Source organism: Apium graveolens, chromosome 4 (assembly GCF_009905375.1).
Source record: "Apium graveolens cultivar Ventura chromosome 4, ASM990537v1, whole genome shotgun sequence".
NCBI classification, from domain to species: Eukaryota; Viridiplantae; Streptophyta; class Magnoliopsida; order Apiales; family Apiaceae; genus Apium; species Apium graveolens.
The window spans coordinates 312,374,529-312,392,739 of NC_133650.1; positions in this window are offsets into that span (position 1 = coordinate 312,374,529).

Sequence of the window (18,211 nt, forward strand, 5' to 3'; positions counted from 1 at the left end):
ATTTGATGAAAATGTCATAGGTTTTATTGTAGGGATTGGAACTAAAGCTTGTAGAGTTGTTTTGTCTTTTATAGCTTCCATAATTTGTTTCAGAAAATGTTGGTTCTCCTGAACCAGGGTTTCTATCTCCTTTTGGAGTTTGGTGGTTTTCTCATTATTGGTTGATATATGAGAAGTGACATCAGTGATATATTTCTCAAAATTTTCCATCTTTTGTTATCCTGCTAAGAACAACAGACAATTAAATTTTCCCTTTACAAAAACAAAATGCATGACATTCAATGGCATTTAATTTTCTAATAATTGATATTAATAATTCATCAATATACCTTCTATTAGGAGTGAAATAATAACCAATGTGTTTTTCTATTTCTAGAAATCCTTTATATGCTTCTTCTAGTTTTTCTGTATTATTTTCATCTAATCCTTCGAGAGCAAAATTTTTTATAAATTCTACAGCTTCTGAAGTAGTAGTCCATATTATTAAAGATCCCGATATTATTTTCCATGGTTGAGCTTGTCTTCTTGTATATTATATTTTCATTGTTTATTTTCTCTGTTAAGATAGTCAGCTAACACATTTTTTGTTCCTCATATATTTTTTATTACAAAATCATAACAACAGAAAAAAGATTGCCATTTTCTTCTTTTATTTAATTCTGGTAATAATTCTATTTTATTAGTAATAAAGGCTTTTACTTGAGTATTATCTGTTCTTACTACAAATTTAACAGGCAATAAATGATAATGAAACTTCTTAATCCCATATTTTACAGCTAATAGTTCTTTTTCATTTATGTGGTAGTTTGATTCATTAGGTTTCCAAGTTCCTCCTGCATATCCACATATATGTGGCTTTTCTTTATCTATGTCATCCTTCTCATATGCTATTAGGACTGCTCCCCATCCTATATTGCTAGCATCAGTATATAATTCTAAATGATCTATTTCTATGGGTATTCTATGTTTTGGTAAATCTTTCACCTTTTCCTTAAGAATTTTTATACAGTTTTCATCTTCTTTTGTCCATTCAAAAGTTTTATTTTTTGTTAGTTCCTGTAATGGTTTTCTTAATTTAGGTAAGTCTTTAATATGATCTGAGGCATAATTTACTATTCCTAAAAACTGTTGTACCTCTTTTTTATTTTCTAATTTATCCTTAAAATTTACAATCTTTGTTACTATATGATCTTGTAATTGTATACATTCTTTATCTATTTTGTATCCTAAATATTCTATCTTATTCTTAAAGATTCCAGATTTCTTTTCAGACAATAATATTCCATGCCGGTTTATTGTTTTTATAAATTGCTCTAAATGTTTTATTTAGCTTTATTCTCATGTTTTTTGCTATTACATCTAATTCTTTCTTTTGTTCATTAAATCCTGATACCCTAGTTCTATGTGCATTAGATTTTTCCCATCTATATGAAGCTAAAACTTCCTTTTTTACTAGACATAGATTTGCTCCACTATCTATAAATATTTTTTGTTTTAGGAATTTATATTTTTTATATTCTACATCTGCTTCTATGTATATTGCTACCATTCCTCTCAATTGCTTTCACTAGATGATTCATAATTTATAAAGTTTATTTCATTATGAGTTTCACTAACATAAAACTCTTCATATTCATACCATCTATTGTCATCTTCTTTAATTTGTTCTATTTCCATTATAAATTGTGATGTATTTATATATTTTACTTTCTTTTCTTTCAGTTTAGGACATTTATTAGCATAATGTCCCTTTTCATTGCAATTCCAACATTTACATTCACTTATATCTTTCTTTTTAAAAGGTTTTCTTCTAAACTTTCTCTTATTTTTATATCTTCTCCTATTTTCTGGTGTATTTCTAAATTTCTTAAATCTTTTTCTTTTATATCTGTTATATTTATAAGGATAATTATTTCTATTTTGTTTGCTTCTATACTTATCATATGATTTTTTCTTATTATACCTCTTCTTATAGTTCCTATAGGGTTTTTTTATCTTCACATCCAAATACTAGTCTTCTTTCAGTGAATCCACATATTTCTCTTAATCCTAGTTTTTTATCCTTTTTAACCTTCTGTTGTACCCTATATTCTTCACATTTTCTCATTAGATATCCTCTTAGTACTCTTATTCTTTCACCCAGAGTGTTCTCACGAGGTTCTAACTTATTATATTCCTTAGTTATCTCAGTATTATAAGGTTCTGGTAAATGATCATAATATAATTGTTGATATATATGTCCTTCTTCGGGTAAGAATCTAGCTTCATAAAAGAATTTAGTAAAACTTATAGTATATTCTGGTAACTTGTTAATTTTACAGCATTTCATGTTATTTAGATTCATTATTATTTCTATTTTTCTTTCTATTAGAACTTGGTCTCTAGCTACTATCCAAGGTTCTCCTAAGAATTCTCTTTTTAATATCATATCAAATATTTGTAACATTGATTTCCATTCCGTTGCATACCTTAGTACTTCAGTTTTTAACTGATATTCTATGGATTCTATCCAATATGCTACCTTTCCAATTAACATTTTTGAGATCAAGTTATAAGTATATTCTAACTCATCTGTATGAGTGGAGTTCATTAATGCTATATATATTCCTAAATTCCAATCAGTTATTCTCCTACTAATTTCTTGTTCTTCATATACATTATCTAAGTCTAAAAAGTATCCATTTAAGTTTACGCCTTGTGACATTGATCCTATGAATTCTTTAAATTCATTATGTTGTCCTATTGGTATGTGTTTTGGTATCGTGTTCCTATATCTTGTTATAACTTCCATATTATGGTCGGTTACTTCTTCTTGTGGGTAGTTATCCATCTCCTCAGTTTTTATTCCTTCAGTTTCTATATCAGTATAATTATCTTTATCTTCTTGGTCACTATTCGATTCTTGTTTTATTACTGCATTTATATTTTTCATTCTTTCTAAAGCTTCTATTATATTTTTATTTTCTATTTCTATTTCAGAATTTTCCTCATAACTACTGTTATATTCTTCTATTATATTCACCGTTTTTCCTAAATTATCTTGTTCCGATTCACTAGTACTTGTATTATTATTTGTAGACACGGTACTAGAAACTTCACTTGTATCCTTTTTTTTTCCTTTTAACTTATTTAATTGCTTTTTCAATATTTCTATTTCTTTTTTTATTTTCTTCTGTTTTTTCATTTAATTCCTTTTTTGCTTGTCTTAAATCTCTTTTTACCTCTTTTAGTTCCTTTTTAGTTTCTTTATATTTATTTTTATATTTTTATATTTTTCTAACCATTCTTCATTAGTATTTAATCGTAGTTTTTTATTCTCCGTTCTTATTTCTTCTACTTCTTCCTTTTGTTGTTCTAATTTTGACTTTAAATATTCTATCATATCAATCTTAAACTTAGCTTTACTTTCACTAGTTGTTTCCTTTTTTAATGGTTCATACTTATATTTTTCTCTTTCTAAAATTTCTTTTCCATGATTCTTTAAAAATGTTATCACATTATATTCTTTTTGTTCTTTAGTTTCCATTAGAACTTTCCCTTTTTACTAAGTTGTCCCAAATTATCTAATACTTTTCCTATTGGTTCAGATATATTAGGTTTCATTTTACTTATATCTATCATCATTGGCTCATTAACTCTTCTCCATGCATTTATGGCTTTTAGTTCTGACTTATTTGTAATTTCTTTTTCTGGTATAATTTCTTGTTTTCCTTCTTCTAATTTTATTAACTTGTCTAGTATCATTTTTAAAGTAGGTATTTCAGAATTATTTCATAAGCTTGTTAACTCTTCTCTTATTATTTGTCTCAAATTTTCTTGATTATCTTGTTTTTCTATCAATCTCATTATTGCATTTAGTTTTTGTTTAACTATTATTTCTTCCCATAATTTTTTTATAAATTCTGAGTCTAACATTTTATTATTTGTTGATTCGCTTCTTCCAACCATTTCCAACATCTATCCAATATTTACTAGTATTTTTACTATGTTCTTCTAATTTCTTAATATCATTTTCTAACTTTGTTTGTCTTTCCTTATATTCTAAGTATTTTATTTGTGAATCTATTTCGCTTTCTAACATACTCTGTATCTTCTTTAACTTTTCTTTCTTATTCCTTAATTTTTCTTATATATTCATAGTTTTTCTATAAATATTTCTTTTCCTTGATCTACTATTTTTATTCCATTATTATTAATTTTATAATTTATCATTTTTAAGAAGTCGCTCCCTAATAATAATTCACTCGAACTATCATATTCTATTACTCCTATATTTATATTATATTCCAAGTCTAATATTTTAAATTTTAAATTAGTACATTTAGTAATAAATATTTCTCTATCATTTTCTGCATATCTGTAAGTCTGAGGTTCTATCCATTTATAATTTTCTTCATTTACCTTGCTTATATGAATAAAACTTTTGGTAGCTCCTGTATTAATTTCTGCTATACAGTCTCTTGTTATTTTTCGTCAAATATTATTATTTTTATTTTCAAACTATCAGTATCTATCTTTATTAAATTTATCTTTCTACTCGTCATACTCATTGATCTAATTAATCTTATAGGATTTTGTTCTTTTCTAAAACTTAATCTGGATCCTTCTAATATTGGTTTAATTCTCTGCTTTGGAATCATTTGTCTATTACTAAAATCTATTGTAATTTCTTCTAGGATTGTTATTTGAGATTCTTCTTTATGTTCAATTTTTTCTAATATATTATTATATAACTTTGGTACTATTATTCCTAATTCCGTTTGTTTCTTTACGTGATGGTTTCCAGTCATGGCATAAACCATTTTGGTTTCTATACTAATAACTTTACTTCTTTTTTGCATTTTTATTCCATCTAACTTATAGTATAATGTTAAAGATCTTTCTTTATTTTCATCCCTTAGTGATATACTGAAATCGGGTTGTATTATAAATTTTAATTTCTGATATATCAAGTTTCCTTTTATTACCGCTATTAATGAATCTTGTATATTTCCTATTATTCTATCATCCAATACATATATCTGTACAGGAGTATCGATATTTTTCTGAAAATATGCTTTTATTGTAAATTCTATTGCTCCAAAAAATATATATTTTTAGTTTATTTGCTTCCTTTTGTTTTAATTTGGATAATTCTCTTTTTATTAATCCATTTGTTATTAAATTTATTCTTGTTTTTCCATTTATTGTATCTATATTTATTACATTCTCATGTTTTTGGGCTATATACCTAACTTCCTTATTTCTTTCAAAATATGATGTCTTGAATATCTTTTTTATTGTTAATTCTTCTGTTTCACTTTGAATTTGATTATATATATCTGGTTTAAAACTTAGGGTTTGTGATGTTCCTCCTTCGTATTCATCCATTTGATAATATATATCTTGTTTTTCACTTATTTCTTCTAATGACATTTTATCCATCTATATTTTATCCAGTTATATTAATTGTTAAAATTATTCTTTTAAGTCCTTGTATTCTTAGTTTATTATTTCTAAATGTTATTACCATATTACCAAGTTGTTGGTAAATTCTCATAATTTCTTCATTATTCTCTCTTGTCCATGTTATTTTATTTTTTCTTTCTAGTAATTTTTCCAGATCTATTTCTATTTTTTCTTGATTTTTTATTAATTGCTTTAGTTTTCTATTATTTCTAGTTATTGCATTTGGATCTGTCCAATTCATTTTTTAATTTTTTTGTCTTAAATCGTCTATTAATCTATATTATTCAGTTAATACTTCTTTTAAGTCTTTTATTTCGATTTCTAAATTAGTATCTTTAATAAATTTTTCTCGTTTTAATAAAAGTTTTTCTTCCTCTAGTCTCCTAATTTTTTCATCTCTTTCTTCCAACATTGTTTGTAACATAGCTATAATATCTAATTTTTCATTTATTATTTGCATGCTTATCTTACAACTTTCAATATGTTGATTTATTAGCCTGTTATATGTTGGTTCTTTATCAACTATATACTGAATTGATCGTATCCTTAAATCTTCCATAAGTCAGATTAATTGTCTGTATAAAATTTTCTTACACATCTGTTGTGTTGCTTTGTTTTCTACTATAAATAAAATTAATAGAGTTGCTATTATTTTAGATTTATATTATTTATTCCTTTCTCTATTTATTCTTGCTGGAGGTCTCATTTAACCTTAAATTTTATTTCATTTTCACTATTCATGTACTTTTTACTATTCATTAGTTACTATTCACTGTCTACTATTCACGGCTACTTTTGCTACAGTGTTTTTACTGTTCATCTCCCGCCTATTACTAGCTCTGATACCAATTTCTGATACCTAGCTCTGGATCGTTTATATATTTTTAGTTCTTCTAGAATAACATGCAGTGGACATGAGTAAGAGACACATGATCCTTAACTCGCATCCGCAGAAAATTTCTTATCTCTCGTCTAGGCTTCTGCATTTATTCAATTTAATCACCACCTTTTTATTAGAGAGCTCTTTACCTAATTATGATCAACTTTCGCAGGGTAGAGCTCCTCTTCCACATCTGTTATATCTGCATCTTCCTCCTATGTAGTTTCTATGCCTTCTGAAAGGCCTATTCTTGATCCACCAGTCATCCCCCGAGAGGCTGTAAAGAAGGTATATCGGCTCAGTATTCGGACATATAAAAGAAGTCATGAACTCCAGAAAGGAGGGAACTGAAAGAAAGATACGTGCACATGGTACTGCTACTTTAAAGCCTAGGGCTAATAACAAACTCCTACCACAAACTTTTAATATTTTGACACTCCTCTAAATATTTTAGGAGCTGTCCAGGTATAAAAGATGTAGAAATTTTTTAGGAGCTATACTCTAAATTATCATACAATTTGGAATTCATGTGTAAATATACAGTACCTGTTCAACTTCTTCTTAATTATCATTTAAAGTAGACTAACCAGTATCCTTAACCCTTGGATCAACTTCAAGGTTTTGCTCATGACCTTCCCGTAAAGCCACAAAAGCAGTAACTGAACCACTTTTAATATTGCCATGTTATTTTTACAACTTACTACATTTCGGCTTTAAAAGGTTTCCTGAAGGTGAATTCTTCACTTCCTTATTTGTAGAAGTGTATATTTACTTGCTTTCTTCGCTATAGCTGGCACATGGTTCTTCTCAACTTGGGAAGGAGTTCTGAGACCAGATTTTATCTTCTTTATCTTGGCAGACTTAATACAAAAAATTAAAATCTTAACTGATTACATACATTTCTATTATTTTATCCTAATAAAAAATAGTAACCAAACTGATCACATGATTACTTGTTTTTAGTCACATAATTTTATGGGAATTACTGATTATCTAATTAGTTTATTAACCATTTTACATTCTTTTTTTTCCATGAATTTCTATAAATAATTTTCTTAATTTCTATCTCAATTTTATTTCCATATAATAATTATAACAAGATGCATTATAATTGCACATCAGTGAACACGATGTACTGTCGATGAATCATTGTTGAGAATTATCAATACAAAGTTCTTAACCCTACTTAGTGCTTCTATTCACAATAGTCTCACTCTTTTTTTTGCACCCGAATTATCAATTTCTTGTGAATGCTTCTTATTGAGTAATTTTGACATCAAAGTTTTAATTTTTTGTTGTTTTCTTTTCAACTAAACCTCTCATTGTACAGTAGAGGGTAGTACAATTTTGAACAAAAAACAAAGAGTTTAAAAGTATTTTTTTACTCTTGCTACAATCAAAGTTTCCTCTTTTTTTTGTCGGCTACAAGAGTTGAGTGTTTGGCCTCACATATGAGTCGGAGTCAGAATGTCATAATCAGTGTATTAATTGAGTTGCAATTAAGGTATGAATTGATTGTATTTTTCTTTTGAATTATTTTGTCAAATAAAATTATTTCTCGAAATTATTTGATTAGTTATTTGACCAAAAGATTTCAATTAGTGTCTTGATTGAAGGCTAATGTTATATCTTTTATAGATCACTTATTTGATGACATATATTTTGGCCTTTTACATGCCACTTTGTTGGTTCTTTTTGTTAGACTTTATTTTATTTCTTTGTTTTTATGAATTGTATGTACATTCGTTTGTTATAATAAATTAATATTTATCCGTTTAATTTTCTCTCATTTTTAACATATTCTCCTTATTTTATTTTAATTTTTTAATTTGTTGTTGTTTTCACGATACTTGAAAGAGATTTAATTGGTGTTCTCTTATCAGATTTTAAAACACAATGCTCACTTTTCAAATTAATTTAACAACAATTTTGGTGACATGAAGGAATTCTCGTAACTTTTGGAAGACACTAGTTTTATTCTTAATTTTAGTATAGAATGTAATGTATAGGGGCACTCTTTTTCCCCCTAGTTTTTTCATGGGGTTTCACTTTTGAGGGGCTCAAAAAGATTTTTAGTGTGTTATTTTAGACATTCAATTAGATGATATATTTTTATCAATGAGGAAAATTGTTTCTGTAGATTTTATTCTCGATTTTTTATCGCTAAAAATATTTCCTAGCATATTTTCTAGCAAATAAAAAAATATAATATGCGAGTTTAAATGGAATAAATGTATAGTATGTGTCTAGGTGCCCGAACATTGAAAATGTTGAAAGTTTTGATTTTTGGTCATAATTTTTATATTTATAACTAACCAATTATCTTTTCAGGTAAAACACATTATATTTTCTATTTTTCTCAACTAAAACAACTCATTTTACGAAAATACCTGTTTTATATTTTTTAATTTAACTTTGATGATTAGTTAAGTTGAAATTTATAACTTGTGGTATAACTAGTATAAATATTTTCAAGACCCTTGAACATAATTTACATATTTTTTAATTTTCATATTTTTTTCCCATAAAAAAAGAGCTCTAATTTTTTTTTCAATCTCCTCTTTAAAGTATTAAAAAAAATAGAAGCATTCTTTTTTGAAAAATGAACAAAATATTGTATAAATTGTAAGAATTGTAAAAGGACACGACTGTTCAGCTAAGGACGCGACTAGTGAGAAAAGTTTCAGTTAACATGAATGCGTGTCAACTAGGTCATAATAAACTCTCACTATATAAGAACCTTTCAATCGTGTATTCTCTAAGACATTGCCGCAAACAACTTAGTATTCTTATATATAGCGCCCCCTAGTTTGTATCTGCAGGTTTTAAGTGCCCCCCAGGGAAATGCCAAAATCAAAAACTGGGGTTGACTTGATGAACTGTTCCTCGGATAATAGTCTTTATGAAGAAGGTGAGAAAGTTTGGGCTTCTTATAGTGACAAATGGTATGAGGCCAAGGTAAAACTTTGTATATTATCATGCATTTTGATGCATTTTAAAAATTTGATTTCTTGTGTCAAGTCTCATTTCCATTAATTTGTAGAAATAACTGTAAAATGGCTTTTCCTCTCTTTGTATCTTTGACATTCTTTGTGGCCGTTTTTTTCACAACAAAATGGGTAAAATCATGTTTCTTAATTTCTTTTATAGGTGTTGACGGTTGTTGAATCTAGCATGACAGCAAAGAGATATTTGGTTCATTATGCTGTGAGTATATTGTTGAGAGATTCACGATGCTTTAATAATCGGTTCTCTCTCTTTTAACAAGCAATAACTTATATAACTTTGGAAGTTTAATAGTCATAATCAAAATTTATTGATTTGGTCCCTTTATATGTGCAGGGTTGGAATAAAAGGTGAGTACATATATGTGGAAGCATGCTCCCTTGTCAAACATTGAATCTTGTGGAATTGTGTTTTTTAAGATTTTTTAATGGTGATTGTGTTTGTATACATCTTAAAAAAGTTGCACAATAAAAGAGCAGTGCAACCCATTTTTTGTCCCTGGCAAGACATGGCTACTCGTCCTATATACTCAAACATTAAAAAACCTATTTACATAACAGATGGGATGAATGGCTGGGAACTGATCGTCTGATGAAGTTTACTGATGAGAATATTCAAATTCAGTTGGCTAAGAACACTAAGTCTGGCCATAAGGGAAAAGCCAAGCAATCTAATGAAGATATTCAAAATCAGTTGGCTACGAACACTAAGTCTGGCGATAAGGGAAAAGCAAAGGAGTCTGATGGTTACAAAGGAGTCTGATGGTTAGAACTATTTGATATTTCATACATTTATACAATAAAATATATGTTACAAGAGTTCTCAATTTTAACTTATAACACGATCAAGTAGCTTGTGGGGATTACATTTTGTTTTTCTTTTTTCAGAAATCTTGTTAGCCGAGGAGAATATGAATATTGAAATTCCAAGAATGCTAAAGAAACAACTAGTGGATGATTCTGAATTTGTAACCAGCCTAGGCAAGGTATTTCAGTCTTTCACTTTATAAATTTTAGATATTTTTCAATTTAATCTCTGGGTTCAAGGTTCAATGAAATATTGTTGTCGCTATTTTCATTTTTAGCATTCTCTAATGTGATATTGTTAATTATGGTATTGAATTGTCCTGTGTCGCCTAGCAGCTTGTTAAGCTTCCTCGCAACCCAAATGTCGATGACATATTGAAGAAGTACTTTAGGTTCAAAGTGAAAAAGAATAACATGTAAGTTGGTGTTCTATATTTGATGTTCCCTATATATTTTTAAATTCTTGATGCCAGATTACCTAATTAAGTATTTGTATTTTCCTTTTTGGTTACCGTCATATAATTTTTAAGTGTCTTTCATGTAGCATTTTTTGTGCTAATGTGGATGCTGCAGTCATCCATCTTCTGACATGCTTTCTGGTAATAGGTTGAGAGGTGAAATACAAGAAATCTTATACGCGATACGTTATTACTTTGACAAAGCACTTCCTACAATGCTACTGTACAATAACGAGCGCAAACAATACGAAGCATTAAGTGCAGAGAACATCCCTCCTTCAGTAGCATATGGAACTGAACATTTATTGTGTCTCTTTGGTATGCTTGACTAGTGTTAGAGATGTTTATTAATTCAATTATTTAAGTAGATTTTATCTTACATTCTTTTCATAAGAGGATTTAATTTGATAGTATTAGAGTATTAGCATGCATATAATGTGATTACGGCATAATTTCACACATGTTTCTGTTTTGATTCTATCATCAAATGTTTAAATTCTTTTATCTTATTAGAACAATTACCATATTTATGCCACAATATTTTTTTTTTTGTTAATTTGATTACATTCTCCAATTATAGTTAAGTTACCGGAGATCCTACAAGCGGTAGATATTGAAGAAGAAATGCGGATGAAGCTCAAATATGAGATACTGGGCTTGATAAAGTATGTTTTTTCCTTCAAACTACTGTGCAAAATTTTTTGTTATATATTTCTGTGGTTATATATCTAGTACTTAACCATGCTGTTATGCAGGTTTTTACAGGAAAATCAAAGTACTTTTTTCCTTTCTACTTACCAGACCCCTCAAGATCTGGATGCAGAGAAGAAATAATGATCTAAAGCTATATCACGGCTATCTGGCTGATCGGAAGGTTGATATTTTGTTGGTGGTTCAGATCCTCCTTAGGTTAGATTTATATCCAAGGCGGGCCTAGAGAGTTTTACACTTTTTTGTATTACTATACCCTGACCTATGTCATTATATATCCCATGTGTAAATGTTTTTAATAGGCTAAATTATCATTGAACTCATGACCAACATGCATCTAGGTCATTAAACTCAAAAAACTTGCTAACTGATCAATGTACTAGAATTAACTTGCTATTTAGTCATTAAACATTAAACTTTTTGCACAAAGGTTAACTCAAAAGAAGGAAAATCGACCAACGTGGGTTGGTACTTGGTTGGTTATGATTATAATTGCGATCGACCAACCATGTTGGATGGTTATATTCGGTTGGAAATGAGGATAAAAATCAAAGGATACAGGACTATCATATTTGTGATGGTCTCTTATAGCCCATATTTCTTGTAGTGTTCCCGTAGATTATAAAAAAAATATGTTATTAAAAAGCAAAAAAATAAAATTTGGTTCAGAAACTTGTTGAATTGGAAATAGAAGCCGCCAAATTTTCTACTGAAGCCTGTTATCTGAAAATTACTATTACCCAAAAGATACCTTTAAACAACACACCCAATACATATTATACCTCTTTCTCCATCCTTTAAACTCCGTAATAGGTAAACTCGAAGTTGAAGTTGGATTTAAAGCTTTCGTCTTTGGATCTGAATTTAATTCGTTTCAAGCTTTTATGACATATATTTATAGTATGAATTCAATATCTTATTTGTATAATTATTAGTTTAATATTTGTAAACCCTCGATTTTTGGGGATTCTTAATTATTTTAATAATTTTAAAATTCGTAATTAATATTTGGAATTCACAATATATGTTAAATATGTCTCTTTGACATTATTTACATCTTCTCACTTTCATGTGTTTAATTGGGTTCTTATTTTTTTGTTAAATTATGTCTCCTTGTATGTGTATTTCAAATTCCGTGTTTTATGGGTTTGTATTTCAATTGATTATAGTATGTATGTTGGTTAGCTTAAGGAATTAGTTTATGTATATTTATTTGAGTTATTTTTTCGATTTTGTATTGTTATATGGTTAGTGGTGGAAGTTCACATGAATTCATCACATGAATTCATCAGATGATTATTCTGAATTGGGGTCTTTGCTTTTCTAGCATATATAAAAAAAGACACAAAAATAAAAAGTAATGTCGTACCACTTTGGCTAAAATATAACATATCAGAATTAAATGTGTTGATTTTTCGTTTTTAAAAATATGTCATACCAATTTGTCTCTAATTTCAGCGGAGATTTGCGGCCGAGAGTGCGTGGTCAGCATATGAATTATGATAGACTGCATTCTCCTTTTCAAGTGTCTATTATTAAAAAATGAAATTCTTGACTCAAATTGTACTTAGAGGTACCAAAAAAATTAAAGTAAATGGTTACTCGACTTTAAGTCTACTTTATATATGCATGTTTATTAAGAGTACCCGAACTCCTTCATCTTCCCGATACTTCATCCATAACTTAGAATCATCAAATGAAATTTTATCCGGCATGTTTTCAATCCTTTCCTCGTCAGTGGCATATTTTTTGTACTGATTCTTCTTCACACGGGACTTTTGCACTCTCGAACAAGTATTAAATACTCCTTTTTATCCACTTGTTGCAGTGTTCAGGAATATCGTACCTTTCCTATAATGTGTCAAACATAAAATACATTATTTTGAAGCAAACATATGAATAAAAAGGAATAGATTTTGGTAATAAAGGTTACCAGAATATAATGCAACATTTTGTTCTTTAGTTCTTCTAGAATAACATGCAGTGGACATGAGTAAGAGACACATGATACTTAACTAGCATCCGCAGAAAATTTCTTATCTCTAATCTAGGCTTCTGCATTTATTCAATTTAATCACCACCTTTTTATTAGAGAGCTCTTTACCTAATTATGATCAACTTTTGCAGGGTAGAGCTCCCCTTCCGTATCTGTTATATCTGCATCTTCCCTGAAATGCCTATTCTTGATCCACCAGTCATCCCCCCAAGAGGCTGTAAAGAAGGTATATCGGCTCAATATTTGGACATATAAAAGAAGTCGTGAACCCCAGAAAGGAGGGAACTCAAAGAAAGATATGTGCACATGGTACTGCTAGTTTAAAGCCTAGGGCTAATAACAAACTCCTACCACGAACTTTTAACATTTTGACACTCCTTTAAATTTTTTAGGATCTGTCCAGGTATAAAAGATGTAGAAATTTTATAGGAGCTATACTCTAAATTATCGTACAATTGGGAATTCATGTGTAAATATACAGTATCTGTTCAACTTCTTCTTAATTATCATTTAAAGTAGACTGACCAGTATTCTCAACCCTTCGATCAACTTCTAGGTTTTGCTCATGACGTTCCCGTAAAGCCACAAAAGCCCACTTTTAATATTGCCACATTATTTTTACAACTTACTACATGTCGGCTTTAAAAGGTTCCGTGAAAGTGAACTCTTCACTTCCTTATTTGTTGAAGTGTAGATTTACTTGCTTTCTTAGCGATAGCTATCTTGGCAGACTTAATACAAAAAATTAAAATCTTAACTGATTACATACATTACTATTATTTTATTTTAATAAAAAATAGTAACCAAACTGATCACATGATTACTTGTTTTTAGTCACATGATTTTATGGGCATTACTGATTATCTAATTAGTTTATTAACCATATTACATTCTTTTTTGTCCATGAATTTCTATAAATAATTTTCTTAATTTCTATCTCAATTTTATTACCATATAATAATTATAACAAAATGCATTATAATTGCAGATCAGTGAACATGATGTACTGTCGATGAATCATTGTTGAGAATTATCAATACAAAGTTCTCGACCCTCACTTTCTTTTTAGATTAGTTATTTGACGAAAATATTTCAATTAGTGTCTTGATTGAAGGTTAATGTTATATCTTTTATATGACTTATTTGATGACATATATTTTGGCCTTTTACATGCCACTTTGTTGGTTCTTTTTGTTAGACTTTATTTTATTTCTTTGTTTTTATGAATTGTATATACATTCGTTTGTTATAATAAATTAATATTTATCACGTTTAATTTTCTCTCATTTTTAACATATTCTCCTTATTTTATTTTATTTATTTAATTTGTTGTTGTTGTCACGATACTTGAAAGAGATTTAATTGGTGTTCTCTTATCAGATTTTAAAACACAATGCTCGCTTTTCAAATTAATTTAACTACAATTTTGGTGTCATGAGGGAATTCTCTAAACTTTTGGAAGACACTAGTTTTATTCTTAATTATAGTATAGAATGTAATGTATAGGGGCACTTTTTTTCCCCTAGTTTTTTCATGGGGTTTCACTTTTGAGGGGTTCAAAAAGATTTTTAGTGTGTTATTTTAGACATTCAATTGGATGATATATTTTTATCAATGAGGAAAATTATTTCTCTAGATTTTATTCTCGATTTTTTATCGCTAAAAATATTTCCTAGCATATTTTCTAGCAAATAAAAAATATAATATGCGAGTTTAAATGGAATAAATGTATAGTATGTGTCTAGGTGCCCGAACATTGAAAACGTTGAAAGTTTTAATTTTTGGTCATAATTTTTATATTTATAACTAACCAATTATCTTTTCAGATAAAACACATTATATTTTCTATTTTTCTCAACTAAAACACCTCATTTTACGAAAATACCTGTTTTGTATTTTTTAATTTAACTTTGATGATTAGTTAAGTTGAAATTTATAACTTGTGGTATAATTAGTATAAATATTTTCAAGACACTTGAACATAATTTACATATTTTTTAATTTTCATATTTTTTGCCATAAAAAAAGAGCTCTAATTTTTTTTTCAATCTCCTATTTAAAGTATTAAAAAAAATAGAAGCATTCTTTTTTGAAAAATGAACAAAATATTGTATAAATTGTAAGAATTGTAAAAGGACACGACTGTTCTGCTAAGGACGCGACTAGTGAGAAAAGTTTCAGTTAACATGTATGCGTGTCAACTAGGTCATAATAAACTCTCACTATATAAGAACCTTTCAATCTGTATTCTCTAAGCCATTGCCGCAAACAACTTAGTATTCTTTGTTGATTGTTAATCTGAATTATATTATAAATGGCTGTTTATTTTGTCTGATTTTCTTAGCACTAGTACTGGTCGTGTGTGACTGGGTCAAGTCAGTAGTTGAGTAGTTGTAGGATCGAGTTTAGTGGGTGAGGTACAGTAGGAGTCTGTTACTTCTGTTCCTGTTTCTTAGCATATGCACGTTTATGTAAGTCAGTATATATTTGATATTAAGCAATGAATAAACAGCAGCGAGTTTGTCGTGCATGAGTTGTTTCTTCTCTGAACAGTTTATATTAAAACACATAAAATATATATATAATCTGTGAGTAAGAATCCTAGAATTGGTATCAGAGCCTAGTGAGAAGGTGAATGCCAAAGTACATGCCAAGAATGACGACACTGGAGACAAGCAAGGCGAAAAGTGGTTCGTTTGGACTGAATTACCCAATGTTGACGAAAGAAAATTACACAGCTTGGGCGATGAAAATGATGGTGTTCATGCAGGCGCATGGGGTGTAGGAGGCTGTGGAACCCAGCGATCCCAAAGCAGTGAAAGATGAAAAAATGGATAAGGTATCCTTGGCCATGATATACCAAGGCATACCCGAGGAGATGCTACTCTCACTTGCAGCAAAAAGGGCCTCCAAGGAAGCATGAGATGCTCTTAAAATAATGTGTCAAGGAGCCGATCGAGTGAAGGCAGCAAGGGTACAAATGATGAAGGCAGAGTTTGAAACACTCAGTATGAAAGATAGCGAACAAATTGATTACTATTGTATAAAATTAAATGGGCTGGTCACTAATATAAGAGCACTGGGTGAAGAAGTAACTGAATCATATGTCGTTAAAAAATTGTTGAGATCAGTTCCAGCAAAATTCCTCCAGATCGCGTCCACCATTGAACAGTTCGGAAACCTGGACACAATGTCTGTAGAGGAAGCTGTTGCTTCTCTGAAGGCGCATGAAGAAAGGGTGAAAGGAAAATCAGAAACGGGCAGAGGAGAACTACTACTTACAGAAGAGGAATGGAATAAAAGAGAAGGTGAAGATAAGAAGCTGTTACTTACCAAGGAAGAATGGCAAAGACGGACAAACAACAATGATACAGGTGGAAGTCAGAGACGGAGGGGAGGAAGAGATAAGAGCAGAATTCAGTGCTATAACTGTGGCATCTATGGACATTTCGCAGCTGAGTGTCGCAGACCAAGGAAAAATAAAGAAACAAGGCAAGAGGTGAACATGACGTGTGTGGAAGACGAAGAACCAGCCTTATTACTTGCCAAACATGACAAAGAAGAAGGGGACGTAATGTTGTTAAACGAAAAACAAGTAACGCCTGCACTCTTGACAGAATATGATCGAAAACAAGCTGAATCCAACTTGTGGTATCTCGACAATGGAGCAAGCAATCATATGATGGGTTACAAATCAAAATTTTGAGAATTAAATGAAGAAATCACTGGCCTTGTGCATTTTGGAGACGGCTCAACGGTGCAAATCAAAGGAAAAGGTTCAATTACTTTCCGGTGCAAAAATGGAGAGGAACGCATCTTACCTGAGGTATATTATATTCCTGATCTTTGCAGTAATATTATTAGCTTGGGACAATTATCTGAAAGGGGAAATAAGGTAGTACTAAAAGGTGATTATTTGTGGGTTTTTGATAAATGTGAGAAACTCCTTATGAAAGTGAAAAGGTCTCCAATCAGATTATATAAGTTGTTGATGGAATCTGTTAAACCAAAATGCTTACTGTCGAGTACAGACGAGATTGCACACCTGTGGCACTTACGCCTTGGGCACGTAAACTACAGGGCTATGATGTTGATGTCAAAAGACCATATGGTAAGAGGAATGCCGAGAATTAATCTGTGCAAAAATGTGTGTGATGGCTGTTTAATGGGAAAGCAGGCAAGAAAAAAATTCCCATCCCAAAGCAGTTACTGTGCAACACATATTTTGGATTTAGTCCATGGAGATCTTTGTGGGCCTATAACACCACAAACTGCTTCTGGAAACAAATACTTCTTTTTACTTGTTGATGATTACAGCAGATACATGTGGGTGTATTTGTTAAAAGGCAAGGATGACGCACTAAATGCATTCAAGAATTTCTGTGCTATGGTGGGAAACAAGCCGGGTAAGAAAGTGAAGGTTTTCAGAACTGATCGCGGAGGTGAATTCTGTTCAAATGAATTCAAAGCTTACTGTGAAGGAAATGGGATCGAGAGACACTACACTGCACCTTATACGCCCCAACAGAATGGGATTGTTGAAAGACGTAACAGAACTGTAGTGGAGATGGCTCGCGGCTGCATGAAGGAGATGAATATTCCCTCGAAATTGTGGGGTGAGGCGATTAGACATGCAGTGTACTTGTTAAACAGGTTACCCACTCGAGCATTGTCTGGACAGACTCCATTTGAAGCATGGTTCGAGGAAAAGCCAAACATTGGACATGTCCGTGTGTTTGGGTGTATCGTTCATATAAAGGTACCAAGCATTCATACCGGAAAGCTAGACGACAAGAGTATGAAGGTGGTTAATTTGGGGAAGGAGCCCGGAACTAAAGCCTATCGTCTATACGATCCAGTGAAAAATAAGGTTCATGTAAGCAGGGATGTGGTATTTGAAGAAGAC